The following is an 18,202-nucleotide window of genomic DNA, read 5'->3' as shown; positions in this document are numbered from 1 at the left end:
GGATTGAGTCTCACGTTGGGCTCTTTGCTGAGCTTGGAGCCTCCTTAAGATTCTCTCTTTTTCCCTCTGCTCCTCTCTGCTACCTGCATGCATTCTCTCTCTCTCTCTCTCTCTCTCTCTCTCTCTCTCTCTCTCTCTCTCCCCCTCCCTCTCTCTCTCCCTCTCTCTCTCCCTCCCTCTCTCTCTCCCTCTCTCTCTCCCTCTCCCTCTCTCCCTCTCTCCCTCTCTCTCCCTCTCTCTCAAAAAAAATTAATAAAATAAATAAATACATACATACATACATATGTAAATGAATGAATGAATAAGACATGTCATAAAAGGAGGGCAAGAAGCCAGTCAATGCCTTCCTATTGCTCTTACAAATCTTTTTACAGTCTGACTCTAGCCTTGCATTCCAGCATTCAAATATTATTAATTCTCCCTTTAGTTCCCTCCAGTGCACATACTGAACTTTTACATCCTGAAACCTCCAGGGCTTTTCCTATTCTGCTTTGAAACATTCAGTGTCCTCTATTCAAAACTGTCTTCTCATCTGTTCTAAGCTTCTTATTCCTCCAAACCTCTGTCTCTTTCTTTACCTCATTTCAGCCTCATCTTTTTTTAGGACTCAGCTAAAACTGTCTTTCTCAAGAATGTCTTCCCCCAAACCCTTAGTTTGGGTTAGGTCTTCCCCTCATAGTCCCTGCTCAACTGTAAGCTCTCTAATCATGTATACTGTGTCTGTCTCTCATTCACTGCTGTATCCACAGTACGTAGCATAGGTACTGCCCCCCAAAAGAAACTCAAACATTTGATGAATAAATGAAATTAGGGTTAAAGATGGAAGTACAGAGTATATAAACATTGAATAGGAGAGGGTTAGGATGAGAGAAAATGGGTGTTATTGAAGCTAAGGAGTAAAAGTTTCAAGAAGGAAGGACAGATCAGTACAAAATTGCTAAAGAGAGTCTAGTTTAAAAGTGAAAAATGTTAGTTGATGAGGCTTTAGTTAATCATCAAATGGGAAAAAGTTTTGCCTCAAGGTGAATTTAAATTAGATATATAGGATTGAAATTATAAGGTACAAGTACATCATTTTATATTAAATACAAAAATGCTTCCTGTGGATAAGTTTTGAAGTCATCCTTGGGGGGAAGCACCTAGTTTGCCAGAGAGAAAGAATCAGGCATGGAAGGCAACTGAGGCAAAATTGTTCAAAGGAGGAGCTACCTGACCAGGAAAAAATAGGGCAAGAAAGTTAGATAAAGTTAGTTAGGAGTCAGAAAGAGAACCTTGAAGCACTGTGGGAAACTGAAATATACTGCATAACTAGACTGTGCCTAGAGGGAATGCTGGATTTTCAGTCAAAGGAAATGTTAATTTTCTTCCAAGGAAGAGGCTAAAATGGGGAAACCTTAGGTCTTCAGCCACAAAAAATAGTTCTTGCTTAATGAAGTCACAGTTCACAAAGTTCTCCTTATCACTCAGAGGACAGATACTACATGCTACACTATAAGAATTGTTTCTTTTCCTCTATGAATTGGATAGAAGGAAGCTCTTGAATGTCCTTTTACCTTTTCTCTGCATAACTAAATCCTAGCCATCAATTTTCAAGAATCAATATAATTAACATGGGAGCAAATTGAAAGGAGAAATATGAAAATAAGAAAGGGAGACAAAAAAGAAAAGTAGGGACAGTTTTCTAAGATCTTAGTATATAGTAAGTGCTCAATACATTTTTGTCAATTTAATTAATATATTTGGGTTTTTGAAGAAAGCAATACAAGACCAAATTTCTTCAAGACTAACTGTACCACTGTACCCAGAAAAGAAAGGAACTAACATTATAAAATGGCAAACTCTGTACTGGTGGACAGACTTTTACATATTTTATTTCATTGATCCTCCTCATTTTATGAATGAAGAAACAGGCTTAAGAGAGATAAAAGAAGGGCAGAATTCTAAATTCAGGTCTGTTTGATTCTAACAACCCTTGTTCTTTCCAGTAAACTATATTGCCACACAGTATTTTATACATGTGTTTAAAAATATATAAAATTACATATATAAAATAAAATTATATAATATTATATAAGAGAAGTTATCTCTCTAACAAATTAAATAAATTTTGAGTATTTACTATGTGTATTAGTTGCCCAGAGCTGCTGTAACAAAGTACCACAAACTGGATGGCTTAAAACAACAGAGACTTGTTATCTTATGGTTTTGGAGAATGGGATTCCAAAATTAAGGTGTTGGCAGGGTTGTGCTCCCCCTGAAACTTCTAGGGGTAAGATTCTTCTAGCTTCTGATAACATCAAGAGTTCCTTGGGTTGTGGCAGCGTAACTCTGGTCTCTTGTCTCCATCTTCTATGGCTGTCTTTCCAATATGTCTGTGTGTCTTTGTTGTTTTACATGGTGTTTTCTTCCCTAATCTGTTTTCTCTTCTCATAAAGATACTGGTCATAATGGATTAAAGCCTATCCTAATCCAGTATAACTTCATTTTAACTTGATTACATCTGCAATGACTGTTTCTAAGTAAGGGTCATTCAAAGGTACTGGAGGGTTAGGACTTCAACCCTTTTGGGGACACAGTTCAACCCACAGTAAATCTATAAATCAATTTGGAGTGAATTGAATCTTAACTCAATATTGAATATTTCAATCCATGTATATGGTGTTTCTCTGTTTTTTAGCCTTCTTTAAATTCTTGCAACATTTTATATAAAATTCCCAGTATTTAGGACTCCTACATATTTTACTATACTTATTTCTAAGTATTTCATGTACTTGATGCTATCAAAAATGGAATTATATCTTTTATTCAGTTTTCTACTTGTTCTTTGCAAGTGTGTAGAAATGCTCTTAATTTTTGTATATTGATCATTTTGCTGCACTAGAACTCATTAATTGTAGTATTAATGGAATCTAAGGAATTCTAAGGAATCTACCAAAAAAAAAAAAAAAGGCTGCAATACTCATTAGTAGTAGCTTTTTTTGTAGATTCTGTAGAATTCTCTATATGCATGATCATGTCATCTACAAATAGAGACAGTTTCCCCCCCTTGCCAATTGGATGGTTTTTATTTTATTTTTCCTTGTCTTATTGCACCAGCTAGGACCTCTAGTACATTAAATAAAATTGGTGAGACTGGATAATCTTGGAGAAAATGCATTTGACAAAGTTTAATACCCATTTGTTGTAAAAACTCTAAGCAAAATTGGAATAGAAGGAAACTTCCTCAAATTCATAAGGGGTATCTATCAAAGCCCCACAGCTAACATATACTTAATGGCAAAAGACTAAATGCTTTCTCCTAAGACCAGAAGCATCAAGAGTTTTGAGTACTTGATCAGATTGAGCTTAAAAGATTACTCTGGCTACAGAATAGAGAATTTATTGGAGGGAAGATAATTATGTAATGGAAATAATTATAAGGTTTTTATTTAAAATTTTGTTTAGGGGCACCTGGGTGGCTCAGTTGGGGAAGCATCTGACTCTTGATCTCAGCTCAGGTCATGAACTCACGGTTGGGATTCTATCTCTCCTTCTTTCTGCCCCTCACCTGCATATGTGCTCTCTCTCTCTTTCTCTCTCTCTCTCAAAATAAATAAATAAACTTAAAAATAATTTTTTTTTAAGTAGTGCAGGTAAGACATAATGGAGTCTTTAACTAAACAAAGTGCAATTCTTAACCTGGTCAATACAAGCCTCAGGGAGCATTTTTGTTAGTGCTAATGATGGGGGAGCATTAATGGCATTTAGACATGGAACTAGGAATGGTAGATGTTCTGTAATGGGAGGGAGAGTCCCAACAATGAGGAACTGTCCTGCTTCAAATGTCAGTAGCACCTTGATGGAGAAACACTGGGTTATTAAAGCATAGAAGTAGAGTTAAGATTTTGTAATATATTTGATGTGCGACGGGCATTCAAAGATGGATCCCTTGATAATTGGTTTGTGCAACCCACCAGATGGTGGTGCTATGACTTGAGGTAGGAACCTTAGATTAGAAGTTAGTTTGAGGGGTGCCTGGGTGGCTCAGTCAGTTAAACGTCTGGCTCTTGGTTTTTGCTCAGGTCATGATCTCACAGTTCATGGGTTTGAGCCCTGTGTCGGGCTCTGCACTGACAGTGTGGAGCCTACTTGGGATTCTCTCTCTCTACCTCTCTCTCTGCCCCTTCCCAAATTGCACTGTCTCTGTCTCTCAAAAAAAATAAAATAAACTTAAAAAAAAAAAAGTTAGTTTGAGAGGGATGCCTGGGTGGCTCAGTCAGTTAAATGTCCAACTTCTGTTTTCGGCTCAGGTCATGATCTCACGGTTCCTGGGATTGACCCCTGTGTTGGGCTCTGCCCTGACAGCTTGGAGCCTACTGGAGATTTTCTCTCCCTCCCTCTCTCTCTCTCTCTCTCTCTCAAAATAAATAAAACATTAAAAAAAAAAAAAAGCTAGTTCCAGAAAAGTACAAACTTTGGTAAGTTGAGTTTGAGGAATCTGTGAAATATCAAGTAAGTAATTGGAAATATATTTCTGGATCTCAATAGAAAGGATAGGCTAGGGACAGATTTAAATCTGTTATGGTTGTTGATGTCATAGGAATGGTAGGTTGTAGAATAAAATGGTGCATATGTAAGACAGAGCTTTGCGTCAGATAAGGGGATAGTAGAGGAGGAGCAGGTTTGAATGATTGAGAAAGAGAAGCCAGACAGAAAGGAAGAAAAAGCCCCAGATACTGTGGTGTCATATGTAGGCCAAGGGAAAGAGTTCTGAGAGAAAGTTGTCAGTATTAATTGCCATAATTATTTATTTGTAATTGTCTCTCCATATCTAGATTGTGAGCCAGGCATGGCTATATGTTTTATTCATCTTTGTATTCACACGGTTCTTGGCATAACATTACTTAATAAATGTTTAAGATTCTTTTTTTTTTTTTTTTTTTTTTTTTTTGAGAAAAGAGAGACAGAGTGTGAGCAGGGGAGGGCAGAGAGACAGGGAGCTGAACTGTCAGCACAGAGCCTGGTGCGGGGCTTGAAACCACCAATGGTGAGATCATGACCTGAGCTGAAGTCAGACACTTCACCAACTGAGCCACCTGGGTACCCCTATACATGTTTAAGATTCTTGAGGGCAGGGTCCATCTCTCTTTATCTGCTATGTTTAGAGTACCTGGTTTACACCCAGTTAATAAATAATTACTGAATGGATGACCATATCTGCACATTTATACTGCATCTTTTATTTTGCACCTCTTTGTGTGTGTGTGTGTTTTCCAACTTTATATTGTGAATTTCTTCACTATAAAAATCTGTAAAGCATGTAAACATGTATATATTTGGTACTGTGCCCTATGTGTGTAATATTTAAATAAGTAAATATTTGATGATTGATTCAGCAGTTTGTACTGCCTCTTAGCTAAAGTGTGCATAAATATGTGCTGGGGCTACCATAGATGTTATCCACATATCTGATTACACTACTTTCTGGAAGGCGTGATCAAAATATTCTGACGTAAAACTACTCATTATGAACCCTATCTTTCTAACATGCATAGAATGTATCTTTGTAATGTATGCTAGTACTTTAGATTAATATCTTGTTCATGTAGAAACCCAAAAATATTTTTCTGGTTCAATTTAATATTCAAACGAATAGAAGAAAACCTTGGGATTAATTTAGTGGGAATATAGTGAAAAAAATTATTATATATTGCATATCTTCAGGGACTTGTTTCATAAACTGGAAGCTAACTTGAAATAAATTCACACAGGGTAAAATGAAATAAGTCATTTTACTGACATAGTGCTTTCTGATTTTTCAAAATTATGTTACATGCAGAAGTCATTTATTTGGGAAAGCATCTTCCATGTGCTAGGTTCTAGGCATAGAAAGATGATAAAATTCAATACTTGTCCTTAAGGAACTCAATCTAATGGGGGAGATGCACATAGAGAAATAATCCATAATGCATGATTAATGCTATGATCGAACTATTTACAAAGGGGTTTGAAAGTACAAAAGAATAATTGATTAACTGCTCAGGAAGTGAAGAAAGAAAGGATTCACTGAAGATAAATCCTAATGGATGAAGAGTAGTTCACTAAACTTAGAAAGGGGGAAAGACAAAAGGAACATAAATGAAGGCAGGAAAGATTGAAAGTCTATTGTACCTTCACAGGTCAGGCAGTTCAATAGGAGAATGGCATGTGAGGTACATGGTGGGTAGAAGGAAGGAAATTTGTGGCTGGAGATGAAGGTGTTTAGGGCCAGACCCTTTATTAACATTTTTTTTTATTGTGGTAAAATATATATAACAAAATTTACTATTTTAACCATTTTTAAGTTTACAATTTAATGACATTAAGTACTTTCACAATGATGTATAACCGTTACCACTATCTATTTCTAGAACTTTTATTTTAATGTTTTATTTGAAAGAGAGAGAGACAATCCGAAGCAGGCTCTGTAGTGACAGCAGAGAGCCTGATGCAGGGCTCAAACCCACAAACTGAGAGCGTGATCATGACCTGAGCCAAAGTCCGACACTTAACCAACTGAGCCACTCATGCGCCCCTATTTCTAGATCTTTTAAACCATCCCAAACCAAAACTCTGCACCCATCAGAGCAATAACTGTTCCCATATACCAGCCACTGGTAATCTCTATTCTACTTTTTGTCTCTCTAAATTTGTGTATTCCAGATACTTCATGTAACTGGAATTATACCATATTTGTCCTTTTCTGTCTGGTTTATTTCACTTAGCATAATGTTTTCAAGGTTTATCCATGTTGTAGCATGTATCAGAACTTCATTCCTCTTTATGGCGGAGTAATGTTACCATATATAATTCTGTTTATACATTATCTGTTGATGGACACTTAAGTTGTTTCTACCTTTTGGCTGTTGTGAATAATAATACTACTTTGAACATTGGTATAGAAGTATCTGTTTGAATCTCTGTTTTCAGTTCTTCTGGTATTTACCTAGGAGTGGAATTGGTGGGTCATATGGTAATTCTATGTTTAACTTTTTGAGAAACCACCAAACTGTTTTTCACAGTAGCTGCAACCAATGTACATGGTCACTAGCAATGCACAAAGGTTCCAGTTTATTTATCCTCATCAACACATGTTTTGTTTGTTTGTTTGTTTGTTTTGTTTTTGATAATAGCCATTGTACTGGATATGAAGTGGTACCCACTGTGCTTTTGATTTGCATTTCTCTAATGTCTAACAATGTTGAATATTTTTTCATGTGCTTCTTGGCCATTTTTATCTTTGGAGAAGGATTTGTTCAAGTCCTTTGCCCATTTTTAATTAGATTATTTGTTGTTGCTGAGTTGTAGGAGTTCTTTATATGTTCTAGATATTAAACCCTTATCAGATATATATTTGCAGATATTTTCTCCCTTCTGTGCATTATCTTTTCATTCTGTTGATACCATCCTCTGATGCACAACAGTTTTAAAATTTATTTTTTAAGTTTATTTATGTTTGAGAGAGAGAGAGAAAAAAAAGCATGAGTGGGGGAGGGGCAGAGAGAGAGGAAGAGAGAGAATCCCAAGCATGCCCTGTGCTGTCAGCACAGAGCCTGATGTGGAGCTTGATCTCATTAACTGGGAGATCATGACCTGAGCCGAAATCAAGAGTTGGATGCTCAACTGACTGATCCACCCAGGTACCCCAGGTTAAATTTTTTTTTAAGTTCACTTATTTATTTTAAGAGAGAAAGAAAGCACAAGTGCATGTGCACCCTTGTGTACACCTGAGCAGAGGAGGGGCAGGGAGAGAGGGAGAGAGAGGATCCCATGCAGGCTCCTCATTGTCCACACAGAACCTGACACAGGGCTTGAACTCACAAACCATGAGATCATGACCTGAGCTGAAATCAAGAGTCTGACACTGAACCAACTGAGACACCCAGGCACCCCACCAAAGTTTTTAATTTTGATGCAATTCAATTGTATCTATTTTTTCTTTTCTTGCCTATGCTTTTGTTGTCATATTTAAGAAACCACTCCCAGGGGTACCTGGGTGGCTCAGTTGTTTGAGTGTCTGACTTCAGCTCCAATCATATCACAGTTTGTGAGTTTGAGTGCCACATCGGGCTTGCTGCTGTCAGCATGGAACCCGCTTTGGATCTTCTGTCCCCCTCTCTGTCTTCACATCTCCATTGATGTTCTCTCTCTCTCTCTCTCTCTCAAAAATAAATGAAAAACACTTAAAAAAAAAAGCGCTCCCAAATCAGAAATCATGAAGATTTATCCCTATGTTTTCATCTTAAGAATTTTATAGTTTTAGCTCTTAAATTTAGGTTTTTGATCCATTTGAGTTAATTTTCTTTTGTGGTTAATTTTCTCCTTACCTTAGAAGGTAAGCATCTAACTTCATTCTTTTTATTTATTTATTTTTTTAACTTCATTCTTTTGCATGTGGTTATGTAGTTGTCCTGACACCATTTGTTGAAGAAATTATTATTCTCCCCATTGAATGGTCTTAGCATTCTTATTGAAAAGCCTGTTGAACATATATGGGGGGTTATTTCTGGGCTCTCTAGGGCCAGACTCTTAAGTCTAAAATGCCATACTAAGGAGTTTTGATTTCACCTTGCAGGTCATAGGGAACAATATAATTCAATTTGTTTTTTGAAAAGATAGTCATGAGTGTAGTAAAGGATGATTGTAGAGAAAAGAAAATGAAACCAAGATCAGTTAGGAAATACATTACTGCAGACATTTAGGCAAGAACTGTGGGTCTGTATTTACAATGGCAGCAAGAATAGAGAATAATAGAGTCGAAAGACTGGTAAGTTTGATATTTATAGCTAAACTCCAAGGTAGATAGGACTTGCAATTCCATTTTATAGATGAGAAAATTAAAATTTTTAAAAGTTATTTACCTCTGGTCTCTATACCTGAAGTTGGAACTAAAACCTGGTTTTATAATTCTGGTTCATAATTCTGGTTTTATAATTCAGTGGTTCATAGTTCAGTGGTTTTCTTACCATACCATGGTTACTTTCTCAGATGGAGAATTATAATAAATGGTGGGGAACAAGAGGTTAGTTTTGGGACTGGTCATGTTTAACATCTTTAATGAATGACTTAGAAAAAGTTCACAGTGTACAGATGGCATTCTTAAAGGGGAAGGGTCATGAACAGAAAAATCATCAACTGTGCATTGGGAAAAACGTTGAAGCTTTAGTGGAGGCATTTAGGAGAAAATAATCCAAAATGTACTTACTTATAGGATAAGTAGCTCTGAGCTATCAAAAAAAGAAATTGGCGGGGCACCTCCGTGGCTCAGTCGGTAAGTGTCTTGACTCTTGATTTTAGCTCAGGTCATGATTTCACTCACAGTTCCTGGGATCGAGCCCTTCATCAGGCTTTGTGCTGACAGCACAGAGCCTGCTTGGGATTCTCTCTCTCTCCCTCTCTTTTCCCCTCCCTCTCTCTGTCTCTCTTGTTCTCAAAATAAATAAATAAATAAATAAATAAATAAATAAACTTAAAAAAAAAAGGAATCAGGAATAAAATAATATGCTAGGAAATTCTGTGAAATTCCCAGTGTATTATTTTAGCCAAAAAGGCTAAATTTGAGGGACCACCATGCTAGGTACTGGGAACAGTAAAGATCTTCTACCAGCTAACATTTGTTAAGCAGTTACTATGTGCCAGGCACTGTTGCAATCACTTTATCTCAGGCCTGTGAAGCAGATAATATTCTCATTTTACAGATGAGGAAACTGAAGCACAGAGAAGTTTAATAAGCAGTATGTCCAAGATAATAATAAGTTATGGATTCAGAATTCAGACCCAGGCAGTTTAACCTTAGAGCCTGTTCTTTCAAGCACTACATTACTGGGTTCTGCATAATCACAGTCTTTCCTTATGTGAACCCTTTGTTCAGTATTAATTACATGATAGAGGCTTAACAAAGATACAAAGAACAACTGACATCAAGGGATGAAAGGGCAGTTACTAGAGAACCATCTAAAAAGACGTGAAAAAGCATATAACTAAAAATATGGATGTATACTTTCCATACCAAATTCAGCAAGGTGGTTTTATGTTTATACACATCCTACTTATTAAGACCCATTCTGAGAGCTTATGCTGGTGTCTTAATGCCATATGATATCTTTTACCTTAACTAAAAGAAAGGAAGAAACTGTTTTACAGGTTAATGGGGAAAATTTATTAACAAGTTTTACTTCTTTAAATGGTGCTTCCCCCCAAAACAAAAGACATTTACTCCTCAAATATTGTTATGGTGCCTGGAATGCCTTCAATTGGAGATTTGTTTGAGTTAACAGCATAGTGGCCATATTTCCCAAAATCAGGACACTATGTCTGAAAAAGAATTAAAAAAAAAAAAAACTGTGGTGAAAAGCCATGTAACAGAAAATTGACTATCTTAATCATTTCTAAGTGTGCTGTAATGTTAGCTATGTTGTGCATAATGTTGTGCAACAGATCTCTAGAACCTTTTCATCTTGCAAAACAGAAGCTCTATACCTATTGAACAAAGCTCTCCTTTTCCCTTCTCCTTAGCCCCTGGCTGAAAAAGAATTTTCTTGATTTGAGAAAAAATTTTAATATAAAAACTATTACAGTGGCATAAAATTAAATGTTTAATTGCACAGATAAGGAATCCCCTTCATTAACAGAAGAAAATTATATTAAATTGGAACCTTTAGAAAATCTAGGACACATACTCACTCAAGGCCCTGAGAACTAAAGTGAGCTTTCTAGTACAATCACTTCTGGGGAACTAGCATCAGAGAACTAAGGGCTGACTCTGCCATCACTTTTTTATTTAAAAGTAATGAGTGTGATCAGCCGAGGTAACTTTCACAGAACTTGTGCTGAAACCCAGTTTTGGCCTCCTGCTAGGTAGAAAGATTATTGTTGGAAGTCTAAGTCTTGTAGCTTATTCTGGACAGCTTAAACACATTCCCTTAAATCCACTCTAATCAGGCTTTTGCCCTCACCAGACCAAGTGTGGTTCAGTATTTGAGACTTGGCTAAAATCCAGTAGTCAATTCTTAGTTATCATTTTGCTTCACCTATGAGCAACATTTGATACAGTTGATTACTATGTCCTCTTCCTTGAAACATGTTCTTCATTTTGACTTTCAGGGAATATTGCTTTCTTTCCACCTCACTAGCCATTCCTTCTCATTTTCTTTTCTGGTTCCTCCTCAGATAGAATGCTCCAAGGCTTAGTCCTTGAACCTTTTCTTTATCAAACTCAGTTCCATAGAGAGCTCATCCTGCCACTTCTTTAAAAATCATCTATACACTGATGATTTCCAAATTTATATCTTTTACCCAGACTGTTCTCTTAAATTCCAGTCTTGATAGACAACTCTCTACTCATCATCTCCTCATGGGTGGCAAATATGGTTTTGGACTTAACCAGTCCAGAGCCAGCTCCCTGATCTTTCTGCTACCCCAAAACTTCTATTCACAGTCTTTCTCAGCCCAGTGAATGGCAACTCCTTCCTGTCAGCTTCTCAAGCCAGAAACTTTGGAGTCATTCTTGACTTCTTCTCACCCCCGTGTCCAATTTATCAGCAATTCTTGTTGGCGTAGCTTCAAAATATATACAGAATCCAGACACTTGTCTCTCTACCACCTTTACCGCTCTGGTCTAAATTATCATAATTTCTTGCCTAAATTATTGGTTATAGCTTAACTAGCCTCCTTTCTTCTGTCCTTGCTCCTACTTCAATCTGTTTTCAACACAGCATTATATTAAAATGTCAATTAGGTTATGTTCTTTGTTTGCCCAAAATGCCCTGCTGGCTTCCATCTCAATTGCAGAAAAAGTCCCAAGTCTTTCCAGTGGTCCACGGGCTCTAGACCATCTGCTTCCCTCACAGTTCTCTGTCATCTCCTACTACCCTTCTTGTTGCTCACTTCATTCACACCAAACTAGCCATTTTGATCAGTTCTTGAAGTATCAGTCATTCTCCTGCAATAGGGCTTTTACACTGGCTGTACCCTCTGCCTAGGACATTCTTTTCCCAGATAGCTGCATGGTAATTCTCACTCTTGAAAGTCTTCGTTCAAATTTACACCTTTTTGTTAAGGCCTTCCCTTCTTCTCCATCTCTAATGTATTTTTTCCACAGCACTTAGCACTTCCTATTCTATTGTATGACTTCTTTTATCATAATAAGTAAATATTGTATATTAAGTATTGTAATCCCCCAACAACAGAAGGGATTTTTGTTTATTTTTGTGATTTGCTGTCTCCCCAGTGCTTAGATCAGTGACTTGCATGAAATAGGTACTCAATAAATATATGTTGAATAAATTAATATAGGAAGGAATTAAATGCACACTCAAGACCTAAAATGGGATTTGGCAGCAGTGGTGGGTTGTCTTGGCAGGAGGTGGCTGGGACATGCTAAATTAGAGGGGACCTGGCAGTGGAAGATGTGATGAGGACCTAATAGCATAAAAAATTGGGAAAATTTGGAGGGATGAGGGATAGTGAATATAATGAAATTTTTATCTGTAGAAATTAACATCATGCTCTCATAGAGTCAATTTAAGTTTTGGTTTTTATTTTAAAGGAGGGAATGAAATTTGTTGTAGGAAAAAGGAAAGGAAAGGACATTCTGTTTGCTGATGATGCTTGGATATAGGAAGGAGTAGTTTAAATTATATATGGTTAAAACTAGCTTCACTCTGTCCAGGAGACCATTTCTGGTAATTGGTTAACATGGTACCCACCTTCTGAAAGACATTAAATGCTTGGTAGAAGAGTTTTGGATTCCACACTATGGGTAATAGTGTTCTATTAGTGGATTTTGACTAAAAGAAAGATTTGATAGAAAACAAGTTTTTGCAAAGCTGTTTCTCACTACCATTTGGAAATTGATAAAAGTGGGAAAAGACTAATGGTAAATTAAATTTCTTCATTTATTTGTTCAGTAATGTTGAGTGCCTAAAGTGTGCCAGGAAATATAGGGGTGACCAAACAAATAAGATCTCTGCTCTTATTTGTAGATCAAGGCAGTTTCCATGAACATAGAGAAAGAGTTAAGGGTCAGATATGAGAGAAGTTGCAAAAGAAGAATTGGCTGGACTTGGTGATAGTTTGTGTGGAGTGTGAATTCATGCAGTTCTAGGCACTAGTGGGGTAGTTAATAAGATGAGGAGAAAGAAGAGGCAGGAGAACCAGAAGATTGATGATGTCACTGAAGGTAGTGGAAGCTGAGAAGGGCTTCTAATTTGTGGAGAAACTATCTTAATTTTTTACACTTCAAGTTTTAAGGATTAGTGAGATGTATAAGTGGAAATGTTTTATGAACTGGGTATGGCAGATGGGGGGAGACTCTTGCTATCATACTTTTTTTTTTTAAGTAGACTTCACACCTGTGCACAGCCCAACACAGGTCTGGAGCGTACGACCATGAGATCAAACCTGAGCTGAGATAGAGTGTGATGCTTAACCAACTGAGCCACCCAGACTCTCATACTTTCTAAGTCTGCCTTGCTTTCCCTTCCAAGTCTGCCTTGCTTTCCCTACTGACCTCTCATTCTCTCCTTCCCTTTCATAGTCCTCCACCTGCACCCTCTTCTGTGGCTTAAAATTTATCACTCAACTTGTCCTTTGTGGGTTGACTGAAGGCACTGCTCTGTATCTTCCTCATTCTAGGGTCTAGGCAGACTAAGCAGCCCCCATCCGAAACATTGGTTGCTATGGTAGAATGACAGAGCGGCAAATTGTGCTCCTTATCATTACTTATGTCTGGAAGTGATTCATGTCATTTTGCTCATATTCATTGCCTTTCCCTCATCCCAACTTCAAAGAAATCAGGAGGGACAGTCCTACAGAGTGCCTAGGATGAGAATTAGAAATATTTGCCAACACTAATGATAATTAAAGACCTTGATTTTTAATTCATTCTAACATAAATTTGACATAGGATTCATATCCTTGAGATTCAAAGTTTGTGAACTGCAGGGGCACCTGGCTGGCTCAGTTGATAGAGCTTGTGACTCTTGATCTCGGGGTTGTGAGTTCAAGCTCCACATTGTGTGTATAGGTTGCATAATAAAAAACATTTTTTTTTAAGTTTGTGAACTTCAAACTTGCATATTCTTAGGAGAATGTACCAAAAAAGAGATTAGAACTGCTGAATGAACTGTACTTGTTTTTCACAAGTACACCTGGACCACTTATCCTTTCCTTCTTCCATTCCAGAAGCCTTGTTCACTCTTTACTTTCCTCCCTATCCATCTGAGATTTGATGGTCTGTTGTTTCAGCTTAGTTTCTTGCTATTATTCTTTCTTTTACATATCTATTTTAAACCTAGCTGGAGAAAATCAGATAGCCAGTCTGGTATTTGTAGAAATTTATGATCAGCTGCCCCAACTGGGCTTTCAATAGCACCTTACAAATTACAGTAGTCTAGACACCTATCCATTCCAGCATCTTTCAAACTTCTCCTCTCCTCAAGCCTCCCCCACTTCCTATCCCCATTTAAATTCCTCTTCCCCTAACTCCAGCCCAACATGTGATCTTGTATCCTTTTTGACAGAATTGGACAGGAACTGATAAAACTTTTATTACCAAATCTGCAGGCATACCTACGTTTCTACCAATATGTCTTCCTCCCTTGTTGGATTAAAAAAAGGTTCCTAATTTCTCCAGGACCAGCTCGGTACCTGTTTTCTGAATCTAATTTCCTCTATCTTTTCAAAGATCTTGTACTATTATTAATCCAGTCTCCTTATATTCAATCTCTGTCTCTATTTACTCTTCAGCATTTAGTAAATGCTTGAATCTTTCCTTCCTTTCCCAGTCAGGTTTGTTTCTTTTTTATTTTAGAGAGAGTGTGTTCACATGTAAGAGAGTATATATGAGCAGGGGAGGGGCAGAGAGAGAGGGAGAGAGAGAATCTCAAGCAGGCTCCACACTCAGTGCAGAACCTGACACACGGCTCGATCCCACGACCCTGGGATCATGACTAAGCCAAAATTAAGAGTCAGATGCTCAACCAGTGGAACCACTTAAGTGCCACTCCCAGTCAGATTTCTTGAAAACAGAATTGTCTTTGTTCATATCTGGATTTTCTCTTCCTCTTACTAATATTTCAACATCTTTTACCCAGTGCACTATGCTCTTGGCTTCCATGATGCCAGACTCTCCTGTTTTCCTTTTCTCAGTTCTTCTTAGTCTTCTTTGCTTAGTCTTAGTTTTCTTTGCTTCTTCTTTGATGCACCTCTGTTCATCATTAAGTATTATAGTTCATAGTTTTCTTTTTTGTCTTCAGATTTTATTTTTTTAAGTAATCTCTGTACCCAACATGGGGCTCAAACTCACAACCCCAAGATCAAGACTCCACCGACTGAGCCAGTCAGGCACCACTAGTTCATAGTTTCCTGTCTAAGATCCTCTTCTCTACTTATTCTGCTCTCTTTGTAAGTGCTCATATTCATTCAGAAAACTTCAGTTATGCTGATGACTCCAAATGTATATTCTTTACCCAGATCTCTCTCTTGTTTCTTGTGTGTTGCTATATTTCTAGGCCTTCAACAGTATCTTCCACTTACTAGGTGTTTCATAAATGTTTCTCTTGTGACTGGCTGACGAATGAATGAATAAACAAACATAGTTTGTTTCATGGTGGTGATTCTTTGTAACTCTTCTTAATAGACCAGGACCAAATACTTTATATCCCTAGGCCTAGCACATAGTGGATACTTAGTAAATGCTTTATAAATGACTGAATAAAAATGAATAGGTGAATAAAAGAACTTTGTGATGATTCATTATAGCCAACCAACACCAAACACCTTGATTATTCTTTTTAAAAATGTAACTGGGTATGGCTTAAACTAATACTTGCTTCGAGAGAGACTAATTCTTTAACAGATCAAGTAAAAGTTGCAAGTGTGTTTGAAATGTTGACTGAATAACATGTGTGTAATATAATATTAGTAAGAAAAGAAGTTTAATCACTTAGCTGATCTAGTATATGCACAATGGTCATGAACACAGACTCTTATGTGGGACTGCTTGGGAGAATATCTGGTATCTACTGTAGGTATATGAAATAGAGTACAGTTTCCTTGTCTGTAAAATGTAAAGCCCACCTCATAGGATGGTTATGAGGATTGAATGCAGTGATACTTATAAAACACTTAGCAGAGATCTGGCACAAAATAAAAATTAAAAAATTTAAACATTTAATACCCATCAATTATTATTAATATATCATTTTGGTCCAGCTGCTATAGGTCCCAGCCAAAGACATAGTATAGATGAGTAACTGCTAAACCTGGCTGCTTATCAGAATCACTTGAGCTTTAAAAAAAAAAAAAAAAAAAAAAAAAAAAAAAAAAGATTTCATGAGATGCCAGAGTGGCTTAATCAGTTAAGTGTCTGACTTCAGCTCAGGTCATGCTCTCACAGTTCATGAGTTTGAGCCCCACATCAAGTTCTGTGCTGACAGTTCAGAGCCTGGAGCCTGTTTCAGATTCTGTGTCTCCCTCTCTCTCTCTCTGCCTCTCCCCTGCTTACACTCTGTCCCTCTTTCTCTCAAAAATAAATAAAGTTAAAAAAAATAAACATTTAAAAAAAGATTTAAATGGGGACAGGGGGAAGTGGTGCCTGGCTGGCTCAGTTGGACATACATGTATCTCTTGATCTCCAGGTTGTGAGTTCGAGCCCCATGTTGGGTGTAGAGATTACTTAAATAAATAAATATTAAAAAAAGAAAAAAAGATTTCTGGGCTGATCCCCAGACTATTATAAATCACACTGGAGTGGGGTGGAGGAGGTAAGAATATGTATTTCTTACAGCTCCCTAGGTGATTCTGAGGATCATCCAGGTTTGGTAGTTATGTTACAGAAGATAGAATTGTCTCTAGAAATCATCTGAGTATGAGATATAAATGGGAAAAATGTTTCTGGTATGGAGAAAAAAGCCAGAAATGACATCTGTAAAAAGCTAATTATATATAACCTTTGGGATCAATGGTCAAAGTTGTGCTGATTGTCCAAGAACAAGTCATAATGAAAGTGAAGCATACACAGCTGAGCCATTTTCAAGGTCCCAGAATGAAAAGAAAAGCAGAGCCACTGAGCTGGTAACAGCTGCCAAAATTAATTCAAAGTAGCCATGTGGGATGGGAAAGCACTAAATGAACTTCAGAAAGAGGTGGTAAAAATATAAAGATTATGTTTTAGGTATTGGAGGGAGGAAGAAAGATTAGAGGAAAATAGATGAAATAGCTGAGGACGAGTGAGAAGTGCCATAGGAAAATATCAAGAGAAGATGATTCTTTCTAAAAAAAAGAGGTAAAGAACATATGTCTTGGAAGAGAGAAAAAGAAAGGTCTCAGAAATGACAGTAAAAACATTTTAAGAGATTAACATGGAAAAGGCCAAAGACAGCATAATTATCAGCCAATTATAATCAGCCAATTATAGATGGACTGCAAATCCTAGAGAGACCAGTATTACAGAAGGGGAAAGGTGAAGTAAAGCTAAGGCAATGAAGTTGATAACAAAGGGAAATAAATGAGGGAGTTTAGAAGAAGTCTTGAAGGATAATTAGAATTATACAAATATGAGGGGCACCTGGGTGGCTCAGTTAGTTGGGCATCCGACTCTCGATTTCAGCTCAGGTCATGATCCCAGGGTTGTGGGATTGAGCCCTGTCTCGGGTTCCATGCTGAGTGTCAAGCCTGCTTGAGATTCTCCCTCTGCCCCTCTTTCCTGCTCGCACACACTCTCTCTCTTAAAAAAAAGAAAAAGAATTATATAAATATGAATAAAGTACCATTTAAGGTAGAAGAATATGTAGTACACAGTATAAAACTTGAAAATCTAAGGAATGATTCAGCAAACATTTATTGAGATGGACACACAGGGATGAATGAGAAATGCAGTCAGTGCCTGTTCTCATGGAATTCTCATTTTTTTAATGTTTAGTTATTTATTTTGAGAGGAGAGAGAGCACGCACACACAAGTGGGGGAGGGACAGAGAGAGAGAGAGAGAGAGAGAGAGAGAGAGCGAACCCCAAGCAGGCTCCATGAGCTCCATGAGATCATAACCTGAGCCAAAATCAAGAGTTGGACACTTAATTGACTGAGCCGCTCAGGCACCCTGGAATTCTCATTTCTGATAAACCTTGGGGGTAGAAGAGAAACAGGGTGACATTCTTACTGGAAATAGAACTGCATGTGATAAA

General features: G+C 37.3%; 1 protein-coding gene across 3 annotated transcripts in view; it reads left to right on the top strand.

Annotated features, from left to right (window-relative positions):
- Window positions 1–18,202, top strand: part of GOLM2 (golgi membrane protein 2) — a 105,915-nt gene that overhangs the window by 12,040 nt on the left and 75,673 nt on the right. The gene's annotated exons all lie outside the window — the stretch shown is intronic.

This window comes from Lynx rufus, unplaced genomic scaffold (genome assembly GCF_022079265.1).
Source record: "Lynx rufus isolate CCGP_SWC_20201006 ecotype Redwood Valley unplaced genomic scaffold, mLynRuf1.p SCAF_13, whole genome shotgun sequence".
In the NCBI taxonomy this organism is placed as follows: Eukaryota; Metazoa; Chordata; class Mammalia; order Carnivora; family Felidae; genus Lynx; species Lynx rufus.
Note: the sequence above shows the minus strand (reverse complement) of the source record. Positions and strands in the feature narration are given on the sequence as shown.